At 35.9% G+C, this 9,628-nt stretch overlaps 1 non-coding gene across 1 annotated transcript; it reads right to left on the bottom strand.

The window, feature by feature from the left end:
* Positions 1–7,215: 7,215 nt before the first annotated feature.
* Positions 7,216–7,277, bottom strand: LOC112424418 (U7 small nuclear RNA). The gene has a single exon (XR_003015164.1). It is a non-coding gene; the product is annotated as a U7 small nuclear RNA (small nuclear RNA).
* Positions 7,278–9,628: the final 2,351 nt, after the last annotated feature.

The raw sequence follows: 9,628 nt of genomic DNA, 5'->3' as shown, positions 1-9,628 counted from the left end.
TCATTCTTCCACACATTATTTGAAAAGCTTTGCATATACCTCCAGGAGTATATGTATGGTGATTTATGATCTTTGATTTGAAACATAATGTACCTTTGCTTCATCTTCACAGTTTTCTTTCCTCCAATAAAATTATGAAGTCTTCTATGGCAGTGACATTTGTTTATACTCTCTTTTCACCTGGCATGATTGTGGGCACATAATAGGGACACTATAAATACAAATGGTCCTCAACTTAACAATGGTTTGACAAGCTTTTTTTTTTTTTAAGTTTTATAATGGTTGCAAAAGTGATATGCATCCTGTAGAAACTGTATTTTGAGTACCCATACACTCATACTGTTTTTTACTTTCAGTACAATAATGAATAAATTACATGAGGTATTCAACCCATTATTTAAAACTAGGCTTTGTGGTAGATGATTTTTCCCAACTGTAGGCTAATATAAATGTTCTGAGAATGTTTAAGTTATGCTAGGCTTAGCTATAATGCTTTATAAGTTAGGAGTGCTAAATGCATTTTTGACATGATATTTTTAATTTATGATGGGTTTATTGTGACATAATCCCATTGTGAAGTTGAGGAGCAACAGTATTGCATTAATCTGAATAGGTTATTTTTTTTTCTATAAAGTAAGAAATGAGCTAAATATAAGAATAGTGGAGGAAAAAGTCGATACAGTTCTAGGGGACAATAGGTTTGCAGAAGAGGAGCCAAATAAATACGGGAAATAAACAATAGGGTACAATCAATTGAGGGCATTTTTAAATTTTAGTCATGACCAAACATTTCTCTTTTTTTGTAGCAAAGTCAGTTGTAACTATAAATAACTTATGTTTTTTACAGTGGACATGGTGGTTTTGAGTCAATCTTCTGCCTATCTCAATACCACTCATACTACAGGACTTTTTTCTTAAATCTTTCCTGACTATCCCAGCCTTCTTTCATGTCTCTTTCTCAACTACTTGTAATTTGTATCATATAATTTATTCTGTAATTACATACTGAACTATATTGTTTGATATTTTGTCCTAAGTTTGTTTCATTTCCCCAACTAGATTGAGGGCAGATAATAAGTTTTATTGCATATGGTAAATATCTTGTTAATATTTGTAGTGTGATTAAAAGTCCTTCAAAAGTTTAGTATAGTAGCTTTGAAGGTTAAAAAAAAATGAAGTGCTTAGAAATACAACTCATAAACTACAAATAACTTGATTGAGAATTAGACTCATTAACACCTCCCTCTGCTTTTTGTTTTATATTCTTTAAGCATCTTTAGAAATTATTTATTTTACTGTAAATTAAAAGAATATTCTACTGTTTATGAAAGGAGGGATGACAATGGCCTTGATTACACTGTCATTTAGCAACTATATAATTACCAAATACAGACCCAAGTCTGTCACATATTTTGGTCGTTGTAGCTAAAGACCCATTAGGTTGTTGCTACTATTAAATATTCAGTGTTATAAAGTCTTTCATCCTAATGTAAGAGCTAATAACCTTGAAACCATTTTCTCCTATAGTTTCCCCTTAATGTAATCATTTATGTTTATTAGTAGGGAGACATTTTCCCACATTCTATCTTCTTCCTTCTGACTGAGACATCCTGTGGAGTTATAGCAAGTCAGGAAAATGATCAAACCTTTAAGTTATGAGTTTCCAGAAGTGTAAGCTTCTATTGTACTCCTATGATAAGCATTTTCTTTCTTCTACTAAATCAGTGTTTCTCAATATAAGAGGCTTTAATTCAATATAATAGGTTTGAATTTTTAAAGTTAACTTTCTTTAAATTTGGTTTTATAATAATCTTGTATTTATTTGAGACTAATCAAAGATAAAACAAGTGCAAAATAAAGACAGTGGCTCTAAAGCAAATGAAAGAGGGAGTTGATTTACTTATGACCCCTTTCTTGAAAATCATTGCTCTACTTTGTAAACTAATTGAAATAATCTTTTTCCCATAAGCCGAGCATTGTCAGGCACAATACAGGCATTGGGAAAATGTTTTTTGAATGCTCAAATTAAAAGTGCAGTGGCTGTTTATTACTACAATTCATTGTAGATTCGCCTATAAATTGGTAATAGAGCATATCCAGCTATTGATAATGATACTTTAGAACTTTATTTGAAAGGATGAAATGCTCATGGCATTCTGTTGAGTAAACAATGCAGATTAAAAACATGGTATTATTGGTATAATTTTGTGTATATGTATCTATATTGTACACATATGTATCTGTGAGTTTGTATGGTTTAGAATATCAGACTACATATTTAGATATGTTAAACTAGTTATACATTCCTATGATGAAATTTAGGTCAAATACCATAACCACATTTTGATATTCCCTGGATCTCCTTATCTACCATTGTCTTGCTGTTACTTGAGGCAAGCTTGTTGTCAATCACCTCCATTCTGCTGTTCACATGATAGTGGGTAAGTTCTCACGAGATCTGATGGTTTTATAAGGAGCTTTCCCTGTTTGCTCAGAACTACTCTTTGCTGACACCATGTGAAGAAGGACATGTTTGCTTCCCCTTCTGCCATGATTGTAAGTTTCCTGAGGCCTCCCCAGCCATGCAGAACAGTGAGTCGATTAAACTCTTTCCTTTATAAATGACCCAGTCTCAGGCAGTTTTTTATAGCAGCGTGAGAATAGACTAATACAGGAAATTGATACCACAGAGAGTGGGGTGCTGCTGTAAAGATATTCGGAAATGTGGAAGTGACTGTGGAACTCAGTAACAGGCAGAGGTTGGAACAGTTTGGAGGGCTCAGAAGACAGAGAAATGTGGGAAAATTTGGAAATTCCTGGAGACTTGTTAGCTGGCTTTGACCAAAATGGAGAGAGCAATATGGACAATAAATTCCAGGCTGAGGTGGTCTCAGATGAAGATGAGGAAATTGTTGGGAACGAGAGTAAAGGTTACTCTTGCTATGTGCAGAGACTGACAGCATTTTGCCCCACCCTAGAGATCTGTGGAACTTTGAACTTGAGAGAAATGATTTAGGGTATCTGGAGGCAAAAATTTCTTAGCAGCAAAGTGTTCAAGAAGTGACATAGCATAAAAGTTTGGAACATTTGCAGCCTGATGATGTGATAGAAAAGAAACACCCATTTTTCTGGGGAGAGAGTCAAGCCCAATGCAGAAATTTGCATAAGTAATGAGGAGCCAAATGTTAATCACCAAGACAATGGGGAAAATGTCTCCAAGGCATGTCAGAGACCTTCATGGCAGACCCTCCCATCAAAGCTCTGGAGGCCTAGGAGGGAAAATGATTTTGTGGGCCAGGCCCCAGGTCACATGCTGGGCCCAGGGCCCCACTGCTCTGTGCAGCCTTGAGACGTGGTGCCCTGTGTCCCAACTGCTTCAACGCCAGCTGTGGCTTAAAGCTCAAGCTTGCTTCAGAGGGTGCAAGCTCCAAGCCTTGGCAGCTTACACCTGGTGTTGGTACTGTGGGAGCACAGAAGACAAGAATTGAGGTTTGAGAACATCTGCCAAGATTTCAGAGGGTGTATGGAAATGCCTTGAGGTCCAGGCAGAGGTAAGCTGCAGAGGTGGAGCTCTCATAGAGAACCTCTGCTAGGGCAGTGCAAAAGAAAAACGGGGGGTCGGAACCCCCACACAGTCCCCACTGGGGCACTGGCTAGTGGAGCTGTGAGAAGAGGGCACCATCCTCCAGACCCCAGAATGATAGATCCACTGATAGCTTGCACTCTGCACCTGGAAAAGCCACAGGCACTCATTGCTAGCCTGTGAAGCAGCTGGTAGCAGGGCTATATCCTGCAAAGCCGCAGGGGTGGCACTGCCCAAGGCAGAGGGAGCATACCTCTTGCATCAGCGTGAGTTGGATGTGAGACATGGTGTCAAAGGAGATTATTTTGGAGCTTTAAGATTTAATTACTCCCTTGGTGGATTTCAGACTTTCATGGGGGCCTGTAACCCCTTTGTTTTGGCCATTTTTTTTTCCTATTTGAAATGGGTGTATTTATGTAATGCCTGTACCTCCATTGTATCTAGGAAATAACTAACTTGTTTTGATTTTACAGGCTCATAGATGGAAAGGACTTGCCTTGTTTCAGATGAGACTTTGGACTGAGACTTTTGAGTTAATGCTGGAATTACTTAAAACTTTTGGGGACTATTGGAAGGACATGACTGTGTTTTGAAATGTGAGGACATGAGATTTGAGAGCGGCCATGGACATAATTATATAATTTGGCTGTGTCCTCACTTAAATCTCATCTTGAATTGTAGTTCCCATAATCCCCATATGTCATGGGAGGGACCCAGTGAAAGATAATTTAATCATGAGCACAGTTATCCCCCATGCTGCTGTTCTCATGATAATTAGGTTCTCACAAGATCTGATGGTTTTTATAAGAGGCTTTTTCCTCTTTGCTCGACACTTCTCCTTCTTGCCATCATGTGAAGAAGGACATGTTTTCTTCCCCTTCTCCCATGATTTTAAGTTACCTGTGGTCTCCCAGCCAGGTGGAATAGTGAGTCAATTAAACCTCTTTCCTTTATAAATGACCCAATCTCAGGCAGTTTCTTATAGCAGTGTGAGAATGGGTGAATATATTGAGTCTACTTTCTTTCCTCCAAATGCCTTTCTTCTATATTGATTACTGATACTTGGCTTTCCAGCTTCTTGTGGGTAACTGTATGCTCAGCTTTGTATTGATATTCTCAAAGTGCTCACTCATTCTCATAACTTCAAATATCATCTTCATATGAAGGGCTTCCAAGTCCTTTGCCCAAGCCTCCACCAATGTGTCTTTCCTTTCTTACTTCCAAATTCTGTCTTTCTATTTATCTTTCTTCCTGTCTCCATGTGGGAATACTGGAAATAATGTAGATTGTTATTTTATTATATTTATCTAGTCCATGAATTATGCCATTACTTAGGCCCACTCCTTATTCTCTATTCTACTGCTATATTTTTAATCAAGGTCCACCACCTATCTTGATTGCTATAAAAACATTCAAATTGTTTTTTAAGAGTGCTTTCCCTCCATCAAGCTAGCAAATCCATGATTCTCCTATAACACCACTTTGCTTATACATCTAGGCTTTTGTCACCTAATGATCCATACCTGTAGAATGCATGAGTGAATTGGGAAGCTTAGCTATGCCTCCCTGTGTACCAGATCTTCTCCAGATCTGAGTAATTATAAATGAATATAAACTCTGGCATATCTATTTTTGATCTATTTTTTTGCATAAAATGGGCACTGAAGATAATAAGCAGAAATATCAAAATTTTATAGGAACATGGACACTTAGATGAAAATTAAGTATCTTACTCAATAAACTTTAATTTGTTTTTGCTAATCCCTGCCAAATTCAGTGCTGGCTTATTTCCCTAGCGTAAGTAGAAAAAGATCAGCTAACATTGTTGGACACTTTGGCAGGGTTAAAAGTATTTTACATATATATATATTTATATATTATTTATATATTTATATATGTTTATATAATTATGTGTTTGTAACATATATAGATATATAAGCATATAAATGTTTATTTATATATAAGTATATACATGTTTATTTATTTTTGAGACAGAGTCTTGCTCTGTTGTTCAGGCTGGAGTAAAGTGGCATGATCTCGGCTCACTTCAATTTATTCTTCCTGGGTTCAAGTGATCCTCCCACCTCAGCTTCCCAAGTAGCTGGGACCACAGGCACGCACCACCATGTCCAGCTAATTTTAAAAATTATTTGTAGAAACAGGATCTTACTATATTTTCCAGGCTGGTTTCAAACTCCTGGACTCAAATGAGCTGACCACTTTGGCCTCCCAACCTACTGGGATTACAGCCATGAGCCCGCATGCCTAGTCTATATTTATTTTTTATTCATGTATTTTAAAGCTTCTTGCAGGTTAATCAGTGACTTTAGAGAGGCCCTTGACTTCCTTATATAATCTTTCAGAGAAATCATGTATTTAATCACAGAAACTTAACAGTAGTGAATTGTAATAGCCAAACCTCAGTTCTTTAACATGTTAAGAGTTTATTATTCATTGGTAAAGCATCCAGTGTGGAAATTCAAGCTTGTGTGACTTATTTGCATGAGTCAGGAAGCATGGTTCTTTCCTTCTAGTGGCTCCAACATTCCCTAGGGCCTTGGGGTAGTTGCTCGATTCTTTACATCTGTCCGTGAGAATGATGAAAGAACATGGAGGATTACTTAAAACATTTTAACAACCAGGCCTGGGCATGTCATATAATCAAATGGCTTCACCTAGAGGGATTGAGAAATATAGTTTGTATGCCCAGGATGGGAAAAAATGGGTTTGGTGAACATTGAGCCACTCTCAGTTACAGTTACAGTTACAGATAATGTTAACTTGTCTTCTAAACAATCCGAATTTACACTTTCATTTCTGACTCATGTTTCTAGTTGCCTACATTTCATAGGAAGGAAAATATATCTATTATTTCAACATAAATATCTTGGGCTAGAATAATCTAATTGCCTCCACATGTGTACACTGAACTGATCTGATAGTAATGTTTTTGGTAATGGTAGAGGAGGTTGGGGAGTGAAGAGTATTGAATAAGTTAATAACAAAGTAAATGTGAGCTATGAATAAAATATGGCTGTTGAAAAACAATTTTTGAATTCAGCAAAAGTAGTTTGAACATATATTTGCTATATGTATATGTCTCAAATATTAGTATTTTTTTCTTTTTAAAGATATAACTCACATAGCATAAAATTTACGCTTTTAAAATTTATAATTTAGTGGTTTTAAAAAGAACTGCATAGTTCTAATTCTGGAACACTTTTCATTAGCACAAAAATGAACCCTTGTACTTATCAGCACTCTCCCCAGTTATCTTCTCTCCCTCACCCCTCATAGGGATTTAATTTCATCCGTAGATCACTTAAGGAGCATTGTCATTTTATGAATGTTATCAGTCTTCCACTTTATGAACAGTAGATGTCTTTCCATTTATATAGATGTTCTTTTATTTCTTTTTACTATATTTTGTAATATTCAGTATATAAGTTTTACAATTTCTTTGTTAACATATTCCTAAGTACTTTATTCCTTTTGATGCTATTGTAAATGAAATTGTGTTCTAAATTTTCTTTTCAGATTGTTCTTTTCTCGTGTATCAAAATAAAATTTACTATTTTGCTTTTGTATTCTGAAATTTTGGTAAACTCGTGTGTATGTATGTGTGTATTTTCATGAGTTTTCTGGTAAAAACCTGAAAACCAGCTAGACAAATTCTAAAAGAGTTGTAACATGTATTTGTATATTATTAATTCTAATAGCTTCCTTGTGAATTCCTAGGATTTTCCTGATAAAAGGTTATATCATGTACAGATACAGATAGTTTTATTTCTTCCTTTCTAATTTCTATACCTATTTTTTATTTTATGTTTTTGGTTTTCAATACCATTCTTTATTTTCTTTCCAACAATTTTTGTTTGTTTGTTTGTTTGTTTGTTTTTGTTTTTGAGACAGAGAGTTGCTCTGTCACCAGGCTGGAGTGCAGTGGCACAATCTCATCTTGGCTTACTGCAACTTCCACCTCCCGGGTTTAAGCAATTCTCCTGCCTCAGCCTTCCAAGTAGCTGGAACTACAGGCATGCATCACGACACCCAGCTAATTTTCGTATTTTTAGTAGAATCGGGGTTTCACCATGTTGGCCAGGATGGTCTCGATCTCTTGGCCTTGTGATCCACCTGCCTTGGCCTCCCAAAGTGCTGGGATTACAGGTGTGAGCTACCATACCCGACCCTCCAACTCTTATTTTACTTCCAGGGAGTACATGTGCAGGTTTGTTACATGGGTAAATTACATGTCATGGGGTTAGCTATACAGATTGTTTTGTTACGCAGGGAGTGAGCATAGTGCCTGATAGGTTGTTTGATGATCCTAACCCTCATTCCACTATCCACCCATAACTAGGCCCCAGTGTCTGTAGTTCCTTTCTTTGTGTCCATGTGTATAAAAGGTTTGGCTCCAACTTATAAGTGAGAACATGTAGTACTTGGATTTCTGTTTCTGTGTTAATTTGCTTAGTATGAAATGGTCTCCAGCTCCATTCATGTTACTGCAAAGGGCATGATTTCACTTTGTTTTATGGCTGCATAGTGTTCCATGGTATACATATACATTCACTGGTGGACATCTAGGTTGATTCCACCTGTTTTCTATTGTGAATAGTGCTGTTATTAACGTACAAGTGCATGTGTCTTTATGGTAGAACAATGTATATTCATTTGAATATATACCCAGTAATGGGATTATTGGTTGAATTGTAGTTCTGTTTTAAGTTCTTTCAGAAATTTTCAAACTTTTGTACACAATGCCTAAACTAATTTACATTCCCACTAGCGATATATAAGCATTCCCCTTTCTTTGCAACTTCACCAGCATCTGTAATTTTTTGACGTTTTAATAATAGCCATTCTGACTGGTGTGAAATAGTATCTCTTTGTGGTTTTGATTTGCATTTATCTAATGATTAGTGATATTGAGAATTTCTTCATATGCTTGTTGGCTATGTGTATGTCTTCTTTTGAAAAGTGCCTGTTCATTTCCTGTGCCCATTTTTAAATGGGGTTGTTTGTATTTTGCTTGTTAATTTGTTTATATTCCTAATAGATGTTTGATATTAGATCTTTGACAGATGCATAGTTTGCAAATATTTTCTGTCATTCTATAAGTTGTTTGTTTATTCTGTTGATAGTTTCTTTAGCTGTACTGAGGCTCTTTAGTTTAATGAGGTCCCACTTGTCAATTTTTGTTTTTGTTCCAATTGCTTTTGGAGTTTTTTCAATGAAATCATTTCCAGGGCTTATGTACCAAATGGTATTTCCTAGGCTTGTTTCCTAGAGGTTTTAGAGTTTTAGTTTTTACAATTAACTCATTAATCCATCTTGAGTTGATTTTTTTGTATATGGTGTAATGAAGGAGTCCAGTTTCAATATTTTGTATATGGCTAGTGAGCTATCCCACCACATTTATTGAACAGGGTGCCCTTTCTCCATTTCTCATTACTGTTGACTTTGTCAAAGATTCAATGTTTATAGGTGTGCAGCTTTATTTGTGGGTGCTCTACTCTGTTCCATTGGTCTATGTGTCTTTTATTTGTACCAGTAGCATGCTGTTTTGGTTACTGTAGCCTTGTAGTATAGTTTGAAGTCAGGTAATGTGATGCCTCTGACTGTTCTTTTTGCATAGAATTGCCTTGGCTATTCAGGCTGTTTTTTGGTTTCATAAGAATTTTAGAGTAGTTTTTTTTTTTTCTAATTCTGTGAAAAATGTCATTAGTAGTTTGATACAGATAGCATTGAATCTGCAAATTACTTTGGGCAGTATGGCCATTTTAACAATATTGATTCTTTCTATCTATTAGCATGGAATGTTTTTCCACTTGTTTCTATTGTTTGTGATTTCTTTCACCAGTAGTTTGTAATTTAGTCCAATATCTTTGTACTACATCGATGCAAACATCTTTAAAAAAAACCACAAAAGCAAATCCAACAGCACATCAAAAAGCTAATCTACCATGGTCATGTAGGCTTTATTCCTGGGATGTAATATTTGTTCTAAATATGCAAATCAGTAAATGTGATTCATCAAATAAA

The sequence above is a fragment of the Macaca nemestrina genome, chromosome X, assembly GCF_043159975.1.
Source record: "Macaca nemestrina isolate mMacNem1 chromosome X, mMacNem.hap1, whole genome shotgun sequence".
NCBI lineage: Eukaryota > Metazoa > Chordata > Mammalia > Primates > Cercopithecidae > Macaca > Macaca nemestrina.
This window is presented reverse-complemented; position numbering and strand designations above follow the sequence as displayed.